The sequence below is a fragment of the Pan troglodytes genome, chromosome 12, assembly GCF_028858775.2.
Source record: "Pan troglodytes isolate AG18354 chromosome 12, NHGRI_mPanTro3-v2.0_pri, whole genome shotgun sequence".
Classification (NCBI taxonomy): Eukaryota; Metazoa; Chordata; class Mammalia; order Primates; family Hominidae; genus Pan; species Pan troglodytes.
This window is the reverse complement of record NC_072410.2, coordinates 103,731,116-103,753,167: the sequence shown is the minus strand read 5'-3', so window position 1 is coordinate 103,753,167 and position 22,052 is coordinate 103,731,116. Positions and strand designations below refer to the sequence as shown.

The 22,052-nt window shown below is 36.4% G+C and overlaps 1 protein-coding gene across 12 annotated transcripts in view; it reads right to left on the bottom strand.

Moving 5' to 3' along the window:
- The window catches only part of LOC134807944 (uncharacterized), a 359,665-nt gene that overhangs the window by 140,200 nt on the left and 197,413 nt on the right, over positions 1-22,052 (bottom strand). The window lies entirely within an intron of this gene.

The window sequence follows — 22,052 nt, the reverse complement described above, 5'->3', positions numbered from 1 at the left end:
GTAACTGGGCCAATTCCTAAAGCCTGAGGTTTCCCAGAAAGGCAGATCTGAGCAGGGCAAGTGGCTGTATTGCTAAGGAGAAAAGTCATCGGTTTTTAAATGGTGCTCTTAAAATGGTGCTCTTATAAGGCGGCAACAAATGCTACCCAGCCTGTCGATGTCTCCATATCCAGCTGGTGTTATGAAGATCTCTATCTAGGAATAAACTTCCTCAAAGATAAAACAACAGGCTTGAGCTTTGGAGACAATAGTAATATTGTCTTGAGCATTTGAGACACTACTCCGAAAGGCACTTAGAGAACACAGTGTATTCTTCTCGTTAATTCCAACACAATTTATGTATTGTTCAGGAACTAGCCCTGAGCAAAGTTAGAGAAGAGTCAGTATTCGGGGTCCTTGAAAACATTAAAGTCAACCTGCAATCCTCAGGGGCTAAAGAGAATTTTTTTTAGTGTGACATATTTTATAACATTGTGACTGCCACACAGGCAGGGATTCAGGGTGCTTCCCAACTTTCAGTCTCAGCTTCAAACACACCTGAAGTATATGCAGGTGTGCATGTGTGTAGCATGTGTGTGCACAAGTGCTGGCCTCTTTATAAGTTTGCATGTGTTTGTGTTGGCGTGTGTCTGTGTACAAAGTGTGCCTGGCTGTGAGCCTGGCTTTGTGGTGGGCAGGGTAGGGACTTGTTTTGAGTGCAGAGGAAGTGAATGTCAGTAACGGAGCATACTGGGATACTAGGATACACATGCCTGCACAGGTGTGAGTGTGTAGAGAGATGCATGCACATCAGCTGTGTCGAGTGTGTTTTCATGTATGGAGAAATGGGGTTTTATGGATACATATGACTGTAGAGAGGCCTACAGAATTACCAGTCTTTATGCTCAACAGAAGACAATGCTGGTCCAACCCAAACCCCATCTGCTCTCAGGCTCTCTCATTTATTGCAGAGTTTTTTCTGAACACTTATTAAGTGTGAAGTCTTTTGTTAGATACTGGAAAAGAGTACAGAAAGAGGAGATAAGATTTATACTCTTAAAGAGGTCACCACACAGTTTGAAAGACCAGATACACACATTTGGACAGTAGATCATCCCCCAGCAGAAAACGGCCTGGTCAAGGCAACATTGTCTGAATAAAGCTGCCCAGATACCTGTTAACTTATTTCAGGATATCTCAACAAAACTTATAGCAGCAACAAAAGGAATATTTTCACCATGCTGAGAGAATTCTCTGATATCAAATTGTTCAGTTAATATAGACTCTGTCATGTAAGACAAACTGTAAATAACATATTTACCAGTTATATGTATGAGATGGACTTTGGATTTATCCTAATTAAGGAACTGAAAAGAATGTTGTAAAGATTAAATAAATTCTAATGATGATGATAACGATGTTGACAATGATAGTTCAGTAAGATTAGTCTAGATATTTATTACATCCTCAAATGTGCTGGACATTGGATTGAGTGCAAAGATTTGCATGATGAGTTTGGATGGTGTCTGTGTAAATAGAACACTCTGAAAAGAAATCTGAAGAAGTCTATAAGGAGACAGGAGTGCTGGCAGAGAAAGAGGCAGGTGTGAGGACCTGGCTCATTTCCCACAGGACCTGTGCTTCCCAGGGAGCCCTCCAGTGACCCCATGCTTTGCCAAGTGCCCCAGCACAGTGCTGTTAATTGAGTAAGGCTGAAAAGGAAGCCACTCCTGGGAGACTGCTTTTGTATGAGTGGTGGTCATCCTTGCGGCTAAGGTGGTTATTCAACCCCTAGTCCATTCTACTCCCAGCTCACTGCTTTAGCAAAACGTGGCCTGAAACACAAACCCCCCTATGTCTTATAACTTCATATGGTGCCACTTTCAAAGTCAGCACAGATTTTAAGTTTGCCACAGCATTTCCATGAGTATCTACCCTAATAACCAATCTCCTCAAATTGGTAGTTCTCTGAGGTTACCCAAAACTTTCATATTCACAGTTTAATTCATCTGAACAATCAACCTTTGAGGTAGGAAGAATTAGGCAACCCAAGATTATTCTAGGGCAGATCAATCCATGTGAAAAGAGTAAAATTAATATTTATTCATTAAACATCTACACATTGGAAGACACCTGTTGCTTTAAACTGGCCAATAACCAACAGGTGACAGTCATTGTATCTTCTGCAGGACAGGAGGACCCAATCCCTTGATGGTGGAGCAGGTCGATTCTGGAGCAGACTGACACTCTGAGCTGCCTTGCTCAGGTGGAGAGGAGGGACTGGCCACCCAGCTAAGGTGATGGCTGTGGGTTCTATACCAAGAACCAGGGCCACGTGAGGTCCTAGTTTAATATTCCACTGAAGGAGACATGACTGAGAATTGAACTGCAATAACAATAAACTTTGGTTATTTTCACCAAGAAATTTACATATTGTTAATGAGTATAATTATTAATAAAATCACTATGCTTATTTTTATATCACTTCTCATTTAAATCAGTTTAAAAGAGTTTTGTTTAACTTCTGTTGTAATTATTTTCTTAGTAGTTCAAGTTTTTCCTGAACTCCTAGGGATAGGTTTCTAAGTATGTGTGTGGATGTTTATTGACCTAGACTATTGAACAAAAAAATAAATCTAAGATGAATCCAGGGTGTCACAGGTAAATTAAGCTACACTTACGAGGTTGTTTGCTACGCTGTGTGAGTCCCTGAACTGAAGGTATTGCTGCTTTTTATAGATTATAGTTGCTTGGTTTCTAGATTGTTGAAATTGTGATATGCAAATAAATCAAGTTAATGCTCATTCCTTTGACTCTCTAGACACTTTAAAAAAATGTAACACTAGATGTTAAGGGTTCTCACTACAAAATAATAAGTATGTCAGGTAATATATATATTAATTGGCTGGATTTAGCCATTTCATAGTGTATACATATTTCACATTATGTTGTACATGATAAATAAATATAAATGTGTTAATTTTAAAAAATATAAATTAACTTTTGAAAAGGTAACACTAGCTGATTTCTTAGGGAATGTCATATTGGGGAAGATAATGTCTAAGTCACTTTTATTCCCACCCACTAAATATTAATATAGTTCCCTTTCTTAAGTTGCTATATCTGGACTTTTTTCTGCTTCACAGTTTTCTCACTGTCTTCCTGACACTGCCACTTCTAAACTTGTGCTCTGTCTTGGCCAACAAAGGCCAAGAGTATCCTCAAAACACAAATCGCTTGAGGAGTTTAGACTTGATTTCCTCCTCTGCAGAAAAAGGCTGCTGGATTTTCTTGCAACAAAATATGGCATGAAAAAGGAGAAATTTAACTCTGTTACTCTGTGTTGCTGTGTGTAGGAAGAGAACATTATCTATAGAAAAAACCTCTAAATAATAACTGTGTTTGAGAGGAGAGTGGTATGTAGAAAGCACTTTGGTTAAGAGTCAGCAGATAAAAATAATAGTCTTCTAGAACTTTCTCTGGCACAGATGTTTCCTCTGTTAAAGAAAGTGTTCTAAACATCCTTCTAGGCTTGACATGCTATGCTGTTCCCATTCTATTCTCAATTTGTAGTATGTGATAAAAGACTTCTCTGAATCATGGTGTCTTCAATTGTCTAGTTTCAAAGACGAGACAAGTGGGAACTCTTTGCTAAAGAAGAAGCATCTAATGCAAACAGAGATCTTACTGAGTTTCTCTGCATCTTAGGGTATTTCATAATAAAGTAGATGAGAGAACCTGAGCAGTGTAGGAAGGGCTGTCATTGAGTCCACGATCACAGGATCACATTTAAAAACATGTCCACTCTCTACCTCAACCCCTCCCAAATCAATCATCAAAACAAGGCAATACGTATACAACTTTTAAAACTTTGACATAATAAATGATGCCCATAACTTTAAAGGATCATGTATATTCCGTTTGGGACATTAGAAAATATTGGGATAAATCTTCTCCTTATTTTGTAGGTTTTAAATATCCTTCAGGGAGAAGTTCTTGTTTGCCTTTGTGAAGCACTGTTGAGGCTTATTCATGGCTCAGAGATGAGGAGGAACGTCTCCATCTCATGAGATGATTTATGATGCTGACTTGAACATTTCCAAATGAGATATTTTTTAAAAATTTTTGCCAGCTTATTTTTTTTCATCCTTCTCCTGTTAGCAACTGAGATTCTGAATTCAGTGAATATATGTTAGACACTGTTTACTTGAACTTTCTAAAACAAACTGTTCATCTTGGGTGTAACAGAAATGCTCTCTTTTTATATTACTGTTCCCATGTCCCTCTGCAGAGACTCGCCAACACAAACACCTACTTACAGGGCTGCACTCCACCACTGTAAGCTCTTTGGTGACTCTGCCATTGGATTTCAGTCGATAAATTTGCATTTAGCGCTTAATTTGTTCAGTATGCCTTACTAATTTGGCAATATTTATTTTGGCCCAGAAAGCAGAAGGCAGCTAAGTTCTCTTATTTTGTTTGGGGTGTGTGTGTGTGTGTGTGTGTGTGTGTGTGTGTGTATGCATGCGTGTGTGTGTGTGTTTTCATTTTCATAAAAGGATTTGAGATATGAAAAAGTTACAATGTCATGGACAGGACTGGTTTCCTGTTTATGAGTCACCATAAATATGAAAGGTGCTGGGTGACATTTCTCAGCTGAGGGAGCCCATGCAGCCCTGTGTGGAAAGCAAACCCTCGAGCAGGGTGGTCTTGAGGTGACTTGCTGACCTTGTATAATGTCAAGAGGAATTATTGTTAAAGTACAGTAGCCAGATACCACACACACACACACACACACACACACACACACACACAGACAAACATAACCCTAATGATTTTTCTCACTCTTGTTACTATAGAGATGAAAGTATTTACTGTAATATCTTTGTGTTCTCAAAATCAACTTTCATCTCTGTGTAAAATGTGGCAGGAAGTACCTCCATGTTGTGTAAAATGTGGCAGGAAGTACATTCATGTCTGCCACTTTTTTGTTTGCTCGTTTAGTCTGTGTATCTTTTCATAAGGCTCCCTCAGAGAAACAAGTCCTCCTACACAGCGTCACACCCAGAACATTTTTCTATTAGATATGATACTGGAGCTCTGGGGCCCCTTCTCTTTCCCTCAGAGAAATGCTGCAGTTCACTCTGCCCTGCCCAGGTCATGAGGTATTTCTGTTAAAGCAGTCTCTGAGAAGACCAGAGCTACCAGACTCTGACCCTCTTAAGACTGGCGTGCTAGCAAAGGGTTAGCAAAGAGTGGTCCCGCTGTTTTTGTTTTTCTCTTGCTTTCTGGGACATAGTGAGCAAATAGAAGTTCCCCTAGAGAGGAAGCTGTTCTCACTCAAAGGCAAACAGCTTTGATGCCTGAGATTGTGTGAAAGTTGCAGAAGAGATGAGCCTATGGCATCAGACTATGTCCATCTACCTCAGCTCTTGTTTCTTCCAACTCCCAGCTAACCAGCATTCAGTGGTTTGTCTGGGCTATTGATACGGTACTTTTCGGAAAAAAAAAAATTGGCTTGAATCATGGGCAGCAGTACTATCAAGGCCATTACTTTCCTCACCCAGATAAGATATTGCCCATAAAATTTTCCTTAAGATTTTTTTTGTTGTTTGCTTGTTTCTCCATTCTGACTCCACCATCTAAAAATCCTGGTTATTCTGACAACCTGGGGCACAATAGGATGATGCGGTCCTAAACTATTAGAGCTAGCAGCAACCTCAAAAATTGCCTCTGCACCAAAATTCAAAGAAAGGAAGTAATTTGCCCAAGATCACAAAGTTAGCCACGAGCCAAGCTGGGATTCAGATTCTAGATTTACCCACATGTTCAGTAGCATTCCCTTTATACCATCCTGCCTCACATGACCTTATAAACAAACACTGCAAAGAAGTAGAGAGGCGCCACAGACTTAGCCTCAGGCAAACAACCTCGCGCACTCTCTCTCATTTAGTTTTGGTTCTTACATATTATCCAGGAGCATCGAGAAAAGAGAAGTTTACTAGGAGTAGCCAGAGCCAGTGGCATCCATAGTTACCAGGGAGGATGGGCCGTTTGCTCCCCAATGATCTTGGGAGGCCCATCTTTGAGTACATGTGGTCTAGCAGTCCTATGGACTAGGTGCTCCAAGAACAAGGGTAGCTGCTTTTGTGAATGTGATAACTGTGTGTCATCAAATCCTGCATGGATCAGGGAGAAATATCAATAGCCTACATTCTGAAGCACGATCAACTTGTATTATGGACATCAGTGCTGTCAAAGCCATTACTTCTCATCCTGATAAAACATTACCCACGAAATTTTGAGGACCCTTTCCAGATCATTGAACTCCTACTCAACTTCCTGCACATGCCATGCATGGTTTGGTTTTCAGTACAGCTCCACACATTTGCCAAGCAATTCCACCTGCCCAGGACACCTTCTCCAGCCTTCTCCATCTAGTCGGCTCACACACAAGCTCCAGAGGTCGGTCTCTGTGCAACCATGGCTTGTGATGCTTTTGCTAACTTCCCATGCAAAGTGCTTTCTGCTATGCTTCCCTCAATCTTTGTACTTTTATTTAATATCTCATGCATGCTTTATTTTATTTATTCAAGTAGTACATATTTGAATGCCATCTGTATGCCAGACATCATGCAAGCCATTTTTTCTAGAATATGATTACAATGTTTGTCTGTAAAAGCTATCTTTTTTATAAGCTGTAAGTCTTATAAGGCAGGGAGCTCTGTCATTTTTATCTTAAAATCTCAAATGCTCAAGGAAGGAGGCATGATTTTCTTGCTCAGAAATTATATTTACAACAAACAATTTAATACTTGGCACCCTATATATTCAACCCAAACTGATCATTGTTTACCTAGCTGCTAGATAACTAGACATGTTAAGCCTAAAGAGTTATGTTTTCAAGTACTAGCCTTGATCAAAGGAAGTATTGACTGTTTCATGATGTGCACTAGGGAAAGACTACTGTCTTAATACAAATGCTTACACTGCTAATATGCTAATAAAATAAAATAAAGTATGATTTTTCACTGACACTAATGTTCTATGAGTGGTAACAATCAGTATCAATGATCAATATATTTAGGAATCATGTCAAAAATATTATCAACTTTTAGAAGAACACATAGTGGAAAATTTTGGGATGTTGTCAAGGCTGAACAGAGTGGCTCACATGTATCGAGTTCAATGAGTGCTGCCCACCCTGCGTGTGAACAAAGACTACTCTGGGGACAGCTAAAAAAATCAACAGGGTGTTACTATCATTCAGCTACTCAGTTACAAAGGCTCTTGCAGAGGTGAGGCTGAAAAACAACAAAGATACCCAAAAGGAGCTCTAGGCCACGCAATCCCCAGCCAACACTAATTCACTCATATCTATACCAAGCACATGTTAAAGGGCCAGGCCATTTAAGTCTTTAAGCCAGTTTCAGGATGTCCTCAAAAACTAGACATTTTACCCGTGGGTCATAGACTGACATCTAGGCAGTTGGAGTAGGACTTATGTTAGGATAGTAAGCATAAATAGAAGTGTGCCAGGCAAACTGGTATGTATGGTTGCCCCTTATACATTAATTTACACTTTATTTTTTTAAAAAGGTTTTAAGCATAGTGGTGAAATAATGTGATTTACAGTTTTAAGAGCTCACTTTGACTGCTGTATGGAGGATGGATTTGAAGCCAGGGAACCAGAATGCAGGGAAAGCACTGAGGAGACTATTACAGTAATCCAGGTAAGAAATTGGTAATATTGTAGACTAGGATGACTTCAGCAGTGAAGAGATTCTATAGGCAAATGGGGAAAGCAGAGATATAAACTTATAAACATATAAAATTTATAATTATAAATTATAATGACACCTTAAGTGTCATTATAATTGAATGAAAGCCTTGCCTCATCATGGACACTTTATAAACAGTTATCTATTTATCCATTTATTTATAAATAATATCCACTACTAATTCAACAAATACTTGAACAGCACTATGCAACAGGAACTATCCTGGATACTAGAAACACAATGTTAACCTAAAACACATGTTTCTTCCCAATCTTCACACCCAACCATAGGCAGTATAGTATAGCTGAATAAGAAAAGAGGAGATATAATTAAAGATTCACACACGCACCTGCTCACAAATGTGTGTGTGTGTGTGTGTAACAAAAACTTACTATGGGAAGACGGGAAGGAGGAAAGGAAGGAAGAAAGGAAGGAAGGAGAGAGGAAGAATTGACGACAAATAAGTGAAGGACTATAAGATGTTGGGGGTCAGGTATTATATGAAGAGATGACTGAAGAGGATCCTGCAGGATGCTTTAGAATTATTGGAGAATGGAATTGGTGAAGCAACAACCTTTCTATGCCCAAGAGTAGAGTATCATTATCTGATGTATCTGTGAAATAGGAAGGAATTGATTCTCCCTAAGTTCTTAGAGAACTGTGTAGACAAATATATATATATATATATATATATATATATATGTGTGTGTGTGTGTGTGTGTGTGAGATAAAATATATATATATTTGTGAGATAAAATGCAAGTGTCTTAAATGGCACTAATTTCTCAGTCTTAAATTTCACTGATTTGACTACACTACTTTCATGAATGTCAAGATATTAATATAAACATTGTTTCAGACACATTAAAACCTGTGCAATTTGTAAGGACATAGAAGATTTGAGGTCACAGTAAGTTTGATCAAATAGACGTTTATGAAACACTGAACACGGTATATATATAAAATATAGTCTTTTCAAGCACACGTCTATGGCAGGCAGAATTCTAAGAGGGCCTCCAAGAGCCCAAAACCTGGTGTACATATACCCAGTTATTCAATCAAACACTAATCTTGGTACTGCTGTAAAATGATTTTGCAGATGTAATTAAGGCGCCAAATCAGTTGACCTTAAAATAGATAAATTATCCAAGTGGGCTTGACCCAGCTCCATGAGCCCTTTAAATCTGGGTCTAGAGGTCAGAAACAGGACAATCCAGAGATTCAAAGTATGAAGATGATTTGATACAAAAGAAATTTTCTGTTGCTGGCTTTAAAGATGGATGGGGTCATGAGGCTCTTCATGCATATGGCCTCTAGGAGCTAAGAGTGATCTCCAGCTGATAGCTGGCAGATGTAGCTAGGAACCTCAGTCCTACACCCACAAAGAACTGAACTGTACCAACAGGAATGAGCTTGGAAGCAGATTATTTCCCAGAGCCTCCAGACAAGATCAGCTGATACTACAATTCCTGCACTGTGAGACCATGAGCAGAGAACTCAGCTGCTCTGTGCCAGTTTTCTGACCTATAGAACTATATGAGCTAATAAATGGGTGTCATTTTAGGTTATGAAGTTTGGGATGATTTGTTATGCAGCAATAGAAAACTAATACAGTATTAATCAATAAGGAATGTCAATAAATACCAAATAATTTATAAGGCACAAACCATTGTCTGTAACTAAAATTTGATAAAATTAAAAGTGATAAACTATGCTTCCCCAAAATCTCATACATTTGGAATTTCAAAAAAACAAAAAAGCAATTCTAAATAGTGTGTGGTTTGAAGATCAAATTTTAATGGAAACTACAAATATTTGGAAATAAATGACAAACTGATATGTAAATCACAGATGAAAAAACTTAATAACATATATAAATCAATTTTCCATAAATAATTCTGTTGATTCAATACGATTTCTTTAATATGCCCCATGAGGTTCTTGTGAAAAAAGCAAGTTGAAAGTTGACCCTAATATTTATATAGAAGAGTATTCTTCAGGTTCGTATTATTAAAAATAAGTTGCGATAAACAGTCTTGTGCACATAAATTTAGAAACTGTTGTGAGAAAGTCCAAAGACAAATGACAAATGAGAAAATTTTTCTGAAACACATACAATTAAGGACTAACATAGAGGACTCTAATAAATCAGTTACAAAGTCAAAAAATACAATAGAAAATTGAGGAAGAATTGTGAGCAGGAAGTTTATAAGAAAAAAATTGAACTGGAAAACTTATGAAAGATGTCCAACTTCATTTATAACTGACAGAACACAAATTAGAATTGCAAGATGCAATCAATTTACCCAACATTAAGCTCTTCTGTTTGCATTTACTGGAAAAATCTTTGCCCATCTTACTATTCTGATCTATTCTTCTGTCATTTTGTTTCAAGATTTACCCTTATAAAGAGCAGACATTTGTTTTACTAATATTATTTTTGTTCCCCATAGGAGGCTGTATTGTAATAAGAATGTTAAACTCATTTGTCTTTATTTAACAATTAATTTGTGTTATTCTTCTGTCACCTTTTTTTCTGTGTGTGTACTTTATATTTGGGATGTATTTTTCATATTTCTTTTACTTTTTTCAAGTTGGAGGTCTTTGCTTTTATATCTCCCCAAACTTTAATAGGCACACATATGGTTTTAATTCTTTTAATGATTACTTTTAAGATTTTCAAAAATATTCTTGAACATATATCTATCAGTCTAAGAAAGTCAAGACAAAACATGGAGCTGTAACTGAAAAAGCATTAACTAGGACTAGAATAACTATTTCAATTTAAATACAGCCTTTGTGCTGGTAGCCATGTGCAGGCTCTGGGTCTATTTCTTCTATTTACCTTGACAAATTGTTTTGTGGCCCAATTGTAATACAAGAACAAGGCCTCAAATATTATTATTGCTGCCAGTTTTAAATGATAGCAAAATGCCAGGCTATGAATACTCTATGTATTACCTCATTTAATTCTTACAGCATCCTTCGAAAATGGGTATTATTATTCTCATTTGACAGTTCCGTAAACTGAGGTTCACGAAAGGTAAATGACTTGTGAAAGTCACATAACTAGTAAAGATCAGAATGAGGCCAGGCACAGTGGCTCACACCAATAATCCCAGCACTTTGGGAGGCCAAGGTAGGTGAATCACTTGAGGTCAGGAATTCGAGACCAGCCTGGCCAACAAGGTGAAACCCCATCTCCACAAAAAAAAAAAAAAAAAAAAAAAAAAAAATTAGCTGCGTCTGATGGCAGGTTCCTGTAATCCCAGCTACTTGGGAGGTTAAGGCACGAGAACTGCTTGAACCTGGGAGACAGAGGTTGCAGTGAACTGAGATGGTGCCACTGCACTCAAGCCTGGGCAACTGTGTGAGACTCCGTCTCAAAAAAGAAAGTAGCATAATGAGACTCAAACTCAATTTTTTCTGACCTCAGATCAATCTTCTTATCCCCTAAGGAAAAAGAAAATACTCCTTTGCTAAGTTTTCTAAGCTCCGAGTCAAACTTACAAGCATGCCTTTGAAAAGGCATCATTTTATGTGTATACTCAATACATTGCTGTTATTATTATTGCTGTCAACTTTGATTCTCCCTGCATGTAAAATGTTTAACATACTTTTACTTACTCCTCCTACTCCTTCTCAACATCCTTCTCCATCACTACACCCCTACTCACCCAGGCCACAGCTCAGCCCTCCCTCTCCTGGTTGCTTCAAACACTAACCCCTGTGAAGCAGAGGGGTCTTGAGCTGTGATGAGGGTTTGATTATTCTGGATTGATGGGTAAATAGTCTTCCTCCCTGCTTTAGTGGGTGCAGGTTTTCAGTTTCCCTAGAAACATCACAGAAGCAGGCCTCAGATGATGTTCTTCTATACAGGCTCATGGTCTTGCAGTTGCACAAGTGCCTCCAGGTTCTGGATAAAATTTAGATGTTAGTACTAAATGTTAGTAGATGTTTGAATTATCGTCATCTGTGTCTCCATGGGAATTTTGGAAGAAATTTGAAAGGTCCAATTTGATCTTGATTCTCAGATGCTTGGCATTAAAAAAACAAATCCCAGCCAAGTCTATTGAGTCAGCTCAAGGATGTTAGCTCATAGAACTGAACAGGTTAAAATTGTGTGTGTGTCATTTTATACAGACAGAATGGTGGTAGTATAACAGCAAGAGCAAAGGTATTGGCATCGAGCATACTTGGAGTTTGAATGCTGGCTTCACCAACTCTTAGGGGAGACCTTGGGCACATCATTCAATCTTTCTGCACCTCGTTTAACTCATCTGTAAAATGGGGATAACGATGCCTACTTTCCCAAGTATAATGAAGGTAACGGAAAACTACAAGTACATAGTAACTGATCAATGAATTGGAGTTAATACTGGGGTGAGGTACTGCTTCTGTTATTACCATCATATGAAATGCTTACCCCGTGGGGAACTGTGGTGATTGCCTGGCAAAAGCAAACGCAAATCAACTCCCATTGCATCAGCCAGCGTGAGTTCTGTTAACTGTATACATAGATTATGAACTACTTGGTTGATTTACACTTTTCTGCAGCTGAAGAAAAATATTTACTGGGCAGATTAAATCGAATTAAAACAATCAGATTAAAAGGAGCCTGGAGGCTGCCCCTTAGCTCAGCAAGGGACAAGTTGCCTTTCTCTGAGCTGCAAACTCATGCCAGGAGCTTGACTGATTTACCAGTAACATGAGAAGGTGTGATTGGAACTGCAAACAGGGCTGAAACACTGAAGAAGGAGTGTTTTTCTCCTCACATTGTATTCACATGTCAGCTCTGGGGATAGGCTCACCTCACTAATTTAGACCAATGTAGATAAGGAATGCAAAGCTTAAATGAGAACACATCTGCTTACACACCCATGATGTAGGAAGTTTAACTTTCCATTACAGGTAGTGCCATCTTACAAATAAGTCATATTTCCAAGGTGAAATTGTAAGTGAGCTCCTTACAATTCAGAGCAGATGTTCTTACACATGTAAATTTATATTCGATGATCCATCTCCCAGGTCAGCCACACCAGTATTTCTAATCCAAAGGGCATAAGGTGACATGGGCCACACACAAGCAACATTAAGCCCAGTAAAATAGTGTTCTATAGCCAGAGTGTGTGTTTGTTTGTTTGTTTGTTTGCTTGTTTGCTACTTAGACAGTCCATATAAATTAATTCTTTTAAGACACTGTTTTTAAAATGTTCTATTTAGTGGCCATAAATAATATTATTTTTAAAATACGGATTTCTTCTATCAATCTTCTAGCCCCTTCTAGGCTAAACTACACTGGCTGAATTAGCTTAGTTATATCACAGGGAATTCTTCTTAACCCACTTTGCTAAACTGTGTTCTATAGCTTAGTATTTCAGGAGTTGTTAATAGTCCTGAAAAAAGAAAAAATACAGTTACTTTGTAGAATAAATTTGGAAAGTATAGCACACTAAGGCTCCCTGGTGGAGATTTGCAATGCACACTCAGTTATTGAAGATTCTAAGGTAAAGAAACCTTTTAAAGTTCTTGTCATCAGCTGTTACTAACAATTTTAATACACAACAAGTTTTTGTTTCATATTACCCTAATTGACATCCTGAGAATAGGGTTCAAAACGCTAGCTTGGAAAATGCCAATTTGCTTATTTACACCTAAAATTGTCTATGTTGCATAACATCTGTGGTAGAATAACAGCTCAATACATATAGTTGCAGCAGCATTCAGTACTATAATAATAAAAACAATATACTGTAGCTAGATCATAGATAACCTGAACTTCTACAGACTTTCCTGAGAAGGTAAAGATTTATCTAACATAGTGTTCAGGGGGAAATAAAATTTAAGGTTTGTGAAAGGGGGTCATCACTCCTCCTGCTTCAGGGATAGTGTCTTTCCCAATGACTAGGGACTCCCAGGAGAATTTGCTTGGGTTCAGTGTTCTCCATAACCAGGGGAGTTTTGATTTATACTGGCACTCTTCCTGCTGAAAATGCCCCCTGTAATATATAGAAAAATTGGGTGCTTCATGTATATATATATACACACACATATATACACATACACATATATATATATGTATATATTTCCCCTAAGGAAATAATTAGTCTAGTCCCATTACAGTCATTTTTATTCTAAAAATATATGTAAAAAGCTCTGTACTCAGGCTGGGTGAGGTGGTTCATGCTTATAATCCCAGCACTTTGGGAGGCCGAGGCAGGCAGATCACGATGTCAGGAGATCAAGACCATCCTGTCCAACATGGTGAAACCCCATCTTTACTAAAAATACAAAAATTAGCTGGGCGTGGTGGTGTGTGCCTATAGTCCCAGCTACTCAGGAGGCTGAGGCAGGAGAATCGCTTGAACCCAGGAGGCAGAGGTTGCCCGCTTGAACCCAGGAGGCGGAGGTTGCCGTGAGCCAAGATCATGCCACTGCACTCCAGCCTGGCAACAGAGCGAGACTTTGTCAAAAAAAAAAAAGCCTTGTACTCACATAAGAATTTAAAATTAAACTTCATTTCGGATCCCAAGCTCTGAGGGAGAGGGTCCTGAGATAATGAGATTACATAGTCTGCTGATGGTAGAAGACAAAAATCACATTAGTTGGTGCCTTGGTCCTATCTCTTCTTGTGCTGAAAGTATGTATTCTGGCTGGGCAAGGCCAGGAACTTTTGGGGGTAATTCACTGTGCAACATGGATTCCCAGCAGGCACTATTGATCTGACCCAGAAAGCCCCAGGCCCAGGTCTCATTTGTAGTTCTCGCAGGCCTGTTGGAGGCCAGCAGCTGGCTTTGGCTTAATTACCTCCCTAGCCAGTGAAGTTTGTGTGGCTTTCTACAGCACTTAAGAACAACTGACACCAAAGGGTTTGGTTTCATGTACTTGAACTTGGGTGACACGAATATTTCGGTGGTGAATCAGTCCTAGAAAGGGGTGGTGGGTAAGGTAGGGAGTGTTTATAGAAGACATTTCATCACCACTAGTCAAACATATCTCATTGTTGGTTCAGGAGGCACTGGTATTTTCCTCTTTGAAGGGGATGCTCAGGGAGCCAAGAGCTTCCACCCTGGAGCTCAGCTCCAGAGAAGGGCAATGGCCATTTGCACACAGGGAACCTGCAGGACTAGTTGCTTTGGAATGTTGACAATCTTGGGGAAAGGGTTTTATGTCTTTCCTCAGGGGAAGGGAAAAAAAGCTGGTAGATCTATGTAAAGAAAGGCTGAGGCTTTCTCTGGGACTTGGGGCTGCTGGTGAGAGCTTATCTTTCTGTCTGGGTTTCTTTTAAAGAACCCACTAGTTGCAGGACCCCAAAGATAAGGTCAAGAAACTTGTAATTTCAAAGAATCAGTACTGCCAATATCAGTGATAAAAAAGTCCAGCTGGAAGATGAGAATATGAGATTTCTTTGGCTTGAGTACATCTCTTGCACTGTAAATGAGGAAGCTCCAGACCCTACACAGTTGTGTTCCCTACAGCCCTCACCCCTCAGGTACAAAAAGAGAAGGCATCATGGTCCTTAGTGCTCTCCCAAGCCTTAGGAAGTGGAAATCATCTGAAAGCTTGCAGACCTCCTGGAGGTGTGGCATTATGAATGGCAAGGGGTCCCAAGAAGATTGCATGTAGAAAATCCCAAACTGGGCCATGCCAAGAAACACAAACCAAAAGGAAATACTTTATGAAAATAAACAAAGCTACTGAGTCAAACATACAAAGCAGGAAAACAGAACAAAAGATTATTTGAGGCCTGAGGTTTGAACATTTTGAAGCCACACATGTGCTAGGCCAGCCCAAGAACATGAAGAGCCTTACAGCTGTGTAAGCGCGGAGGCAGCCGGCTCCCATCAGGGGCTCCCCAGGGTCCCTGCAAGCCCACCGAGCTTGCTGGTTATGCTCCTATATCATCTTCTCTCCAGCTTGAGCGCAGCCTTGAGCTACACAGAAACAGGGGTCTTCCACTGGAGGCTGCACAGATAGGGCTAACAGGACTGATTCCACCTACTGAGTAATTCCTGTTGCATGCATGTTAGTTTCCTCCAGTCCTAAATTTTTCCTACTGGAGCCCTAAAGGATATCAGTGTTAGAACAAAACGTTCAGTTATTGAAATGTCTAACCAAGAACTTGCCACATATTATACAATCTTCAGAATCTCAGAATTCTGAAACTGAATAAGTTTGGCTGAATCATTTAAACTCCCAAGAATTTTAACTCTATGAAATAAGATACAAGTCAGACTCATGTTAGGATCAAACATATGTTGTAGCAAATAGACTTAGATTCCTGTGTACACAAGCCTCTGTCTGAGGGAAGTGTCGCAGTGATACCAAATTCTGAATCCATTTACACCTTCTTTGGTGTCACTAGAAGACTTTTTGAACCAATTACCTTACCCACAGCAGTATGCCTTTCACAAAGATATACTATGATGCCATCTCTTTGGCTTTTCTGAGGGGGTCAGTAAAACAGATGCTGTATGGAAACTGCTCAAAATTTGTTGTAAAACTATTGTCAAGAATAAATGCAACCATATCTGATTGCAAGTTATTTTTACAATTACATTTCAGAAAATGTGTATCTGTTGAGGAATGAGTGTATTTTCTCTGTTCTGTTGATGAAGCTCACCAGGTTTTCCTTGCTTCTGTGATTGCCAGAAAGTTCATCTCCAAATGTCATAATCATAACTCTATAATGTCTCATGGTCAGCTCACTTTTGGCCTCCTCCTTTCTTTAATCCTGCTTTTCACACACACACACACACACACACACACACACACACACACACACCCTTCTCTGGAATTAAGGCTTAAAGATCAGGAAGGGTTACTCTAATTAGAAATGAAGAATTATCATATATGATTTGGCCATCTTCAGATATATTCCAGAATGAACATCCAAGATCCATTCATCTCCCGGTGCTGAAGAGATAATGATTTTCCCTGAAGGAAGGGTGGCATATTCCATATCATGGAAGCAATAACCCTCTGCCCTCATTCTTTTCCCTGGAGATTGATTGGGAAGGAGAAAAAGCATAACACTCACCATTGTTTAGCTGAGCACATTAATGTATTTTTGGATAAGTACAGAGAGGTCAGGAACTAAGTCTGGAATTCAGGCAGGGGAATGTGGAATGGGCTCTGCATGATCTAGTGGAAAGTGGTGTGGAGAAGTTGCTGGAGGGTAGTGACGTTGGGGAAGGAGTGGGAAGCTACAGAGAAACGTACTGAGAAACTGGAGTCTTAGTTGGTGAAAAAGACCAAGGGAATTTTCTGGAGTAGGAATTTTTATATTCTATGGAAATTATCTGACAGAGCTGTAAGATAAACTGGTTCAACACTGTTTTATTACCAAAATTGTGTCTTTTGATTATGTCAAGGAGGAGGCTGATGGAGATGACAGAGAAATAACGGTATTTAGGAAATTATATCAGGGAGAAAGAATTGGGGGTCCCCTGTTTAGGTGAATATTAAGATAAGATAAAAAGAAAAAGAATAGGGAAAAATAGTGTGGAATGGAGAATCCAGTGTATGCAAGTAAATCCAGTGTATGCAAGTAATTCCAGTGAAAACTTTTTGGACAAAACAGAGGCCTTGAAAATTTGCGAACATATGTGCAGACACCACTGCCCTCCCACAGTACTTGGATTAGTGTGTGGAGGGGATTCATGGTAATTATATCAAAATCTCATGGACAGAAGTTTATGTTTGCAAATATATTGCTATTTTGATTCTCATCAGGGAAGCAGCAGCCTAACATTTTGCAAGCTTCCTTTTCACAGATCTACATCAACAGCATAAGCACTTGGATATTCCCTAGTAGTTCAGGAGAGGAACCACGGCAGGCATGTTCAGTGCCCAAGGAGACTCTACAGATACTCAAATGAGAGGTTTCCGCAAACTAGAATTACCAGAGCAGGCTTCATGTAGGATGAAGGTTAGGAGCAGATCTGGAAGGATAATAACTTTTCTACCCTTATTTGTTGACTAATGAATAGAGGAATGCATGATAGTCAGACTAATAGTGCCACAAAAATTTTTTTACAAATCTTTTAATAAAAGCTATGGTACCATGAGGAGTACTTAACTTGTGTCCAGATGTAAAAATAGAATAAATAGAAAGGCATTTAACTCTATACATGTGATTTATTCGTGAGTAATTGTCAAGAGAAGTAATTACCATTATATTACTCTTTTGAAAATTATAATATCCAAAATGCAGAGGAATGCTGAGTACACATCTGACTCTGAAGAGACTTCTTAGAGTTGATAGTGATACATATCACATTATATATCAAAAAAACAAAATTTTTCCACCATGTTACTGAGATTGGAAAACTAATATACTTCTTAGAGTTGATAATGATACATATATCATTATAAATATATGTAACATATGATATATATCTATATATCATATATTATATACATATATCTATATATCATATATTATATACATATATCTATATATCATAGAATGATACACATATATATATCATTATCAACTCTAAGAAGTATATTAGTGTTCCAATCTCAGTAACATGGTTGAAATATATTTTATTTGTGGAACCACAAATAAAATATTACCAATAGAAAAGTATGGAAAACATACAAGTGAGCTCACAAGAAAGACAAATGCCCAGCTGCCAGAAATAAAAAAGAAATAAAAAAACAGAGGCTGAAATAATCATATATAAAACTTGTAGTAGGCAACTATAGCAATGCTTACAGGGATATGTGTCCCTACAGATAAATATAGATATAGACATACAAAATTAAGAATGACATGCTGTAAGTTAAATGTGCAATTTAAGAAGGTAATCTAAAGAAAGTTAGAGGAAGGAAATAATATAGACAAACAAAATAAAAAAGAGAAAAACAGTAAATCTAAATAATTTGATAATAATCAAATTATTCTTTGAAAGGCTAATAAATAGTCAAATCCATCACAAAGCTAGTCAAAAAAAAAGAAGAAAAAAGAAGATAAAAAGAGGGATAAAACTACAGGTACGGTAGAATAGTAGAAACTTTTCCCCAACTTTAAAGAATGTTAGAAAAAGTTTTATGCCAATAAATTTGAAACCAAACATGCAATGAACAATTTCTTAGAAAAATGAGTAAATTATCAAGGCTAAGCAAAGAAATATTAGAGAAATTGATCATCTATTAAAGAAATTAGGTTGGGAGTTTAAAAAAATCCATCTCCCTACCCCCACCTTTTCATATCTTCCCCTTCCCACAAACCCAAATATCAACACCATCAGGCTCCGACAGTTTTATAGACAACTTTTACTATGCCTTCAAGGAACACAAAAGCCCTGTCTTACACAAACTGTTCCAGAGAACAATAAAAGAAGGAATTCTCCCCAACTTGTTTTATGAGGCTAGGATGACCTTGATTCTGATACATGAAAACCAGAGAAAATTATAGACAGTTTCCACTATTAACACAGATGCTGATATACTTCATATAGAGTAAAGAAATCTTTCTACCTTTCTCATCCCACAGTTTTCAGAGGCCAAGAGGACATCCTCATGGTAGATGCAAACTAAATTCCCCCAGTCATTCTTTGTCATCAGCCATGAATGTGGGACACAGGCCACTCTCCCCTATAGAGATCCAAACTGGGCCCCACTCATTGGAAAAATGGCCACACCCTGTATCCTCAGACTTTCTCCTCCATGGTCAGGAGTCAAGAGGAGGCTCACCAGCACAGAGAAGGAAAGACTCCAAGTGGAACTAAGTCAATTCTCCCCCAGACATTTTGGTCCGTTTTAACAGGATCAAAATAGAAACAAGACAGGCACCCCTCCTTACCTCACAAATACACATAGGCTCCTTCCCATTTTCTGTGTTGTACTTGTGGAGTCTCAGTTATGCTCATTATACACTGTTATTATAGAAGACCAGACCACTGAGTCACCATCAGCTCCTTTTCTCTAACCTCCATAGGTCCTTTAAATATTTCCTATTCTATCCCCATCTCCTTAACTCACTTCATTTCTTACATTTTTTTTTACCATGATCTCTGGAATCCACTGCCAATTATTAGCAAATTTGCCTATATGTAAAAAACTTCCTCTAACTGTTCTTGATCTTCTTATTCTTAGAGCCACTTGACTCTCCCCTGAGATGCTGTTTCCACATAGCTACTCCTCTTAACTGGAGGAGGAACATGTATCCTCTTTGTCTATTATTGCCACTTTTAAGCCATTCTCCTTTCCTACTCCCTTAAATCTCCCAGCTCTGAACCTTGTGGCCTCAGATTACACTACCACTTTAATTCCTTGTTGCTATCATCTACTTAACGCCCCTTCATGTCTTAATGATTATAGTTCTTGGTTCAGTACATGCAACGCTATTTCTATCTTAAATCTTAGTGATTCCAAAATATATATTAAGATGATTCTCCCAACATTCATTAATTCTTTGGACATCTCTCCTCAGATAATCTTGTCCTCCATGCTACCTCAGGCATTCATTCCCATGGTTATACATCAGAATTTACATTTCTGTAATTGCAATCTCTATTCAATCTCAGCTGCATGCATTCAATTCTCTGACTACCATTTTCTATATTCCTAGCTCTCTTTAATACCTGATTCTAGTGATAGATACTCAATAAATATTTATGGAAAGAATATATGATTGAATATAATTCATCACATTATAAGATGAAAAGATTTGTTACTGTTGAAACATATGTAAAAAATAAGTAGCAGAGGAGTTAAACCCTGATTTTTGGTGCAAACGTTTTAGCAAACTAGTGATAGAACATAATATCCTTAATTTGAAAAGTGTTTCTAATAAACTCTATAGCTAATACAATTTTCCAGTGACATTTTAGAAGTAGTATTTTTTAATCAAGAGAAATGTGCTTGGTATCACTGCCTCTATTCAACATTGTAGGAGGTCCTTGAAAATACTACATAATACAACTTAAAAATAAAGATTAGTAAAGAAAACAATGTCATTTTTGACTGATGAGGTAATCATGCAGAAAAATGTACAGAATATCAGAACTGATAAAAGAGTAAATCAAGTTAGCTAGCTGTAAGATAAATATATAAAAATGGACACTTTCCTTACATGCTTGAAACAATCAATTTAAACATACAAACTATTCACACCAGCAACAAGCATTATAAGATACCCAGGAATAGATTTAAATATATATATTTTATATATATAATATATATATAATATATATAATATATAATATATATAATATAATATATAATAATATATATAATATATATATTATATATAATATATATTATATATAATATATATTATATATAATATAATATATATTATATATAATATATATTATATATAATATATATATTATATATATTATATATTATATATAAGATATATAATATATATTATATTATATATTATATATAATATATATTATATAATATATATTATATGATATATATAATATATATTATATGATATATATAATATATATTATATGATATATATATTATCTATTATATAGAATATATATTATATATAATATATAATATATATTATATATTATAGATAATATATATTCTATATAATAGATAATATATATATCATATAATATATATTCTATATAATATATAATATATATTATATATATCATATAATATATATTATAGATAATATATAATATATATTATATATTATATATAATATATAATATATAATATATTAAATATGATATATATTATATATTAAATATAAAATATATATTATATATAATATATAAAATATATATAATATATTAAATATAAAATATATTATATAATATATAAAATATATATTATATAATATATAAAATATATATTTTATATATTATATAATATAAAATATATATTTTATATATAATATATAATATATAATATATTTTATATATAATATATAATATATTTTATATATAATATATATAATATACAATATATATCATCTATGATATATAATATATAAAATATATCATCTATGATATATATAATATATAAAATATATCATCTATGATATATATAATATATAAAATATATATCATCTATGATATATATAATATATAAAATATATATCATCTATGATATATATAATATATAAAATATATATCATCTATGATATATATAATATATAAAATATATATCATATATGATATATCATATATAAAATATATATCATATATGATATATCATATAAAATATATATCATATATGATATATCATATATAAAATATATATTATATATGATATATCATATATAAAATATATATTATATATGATATATCA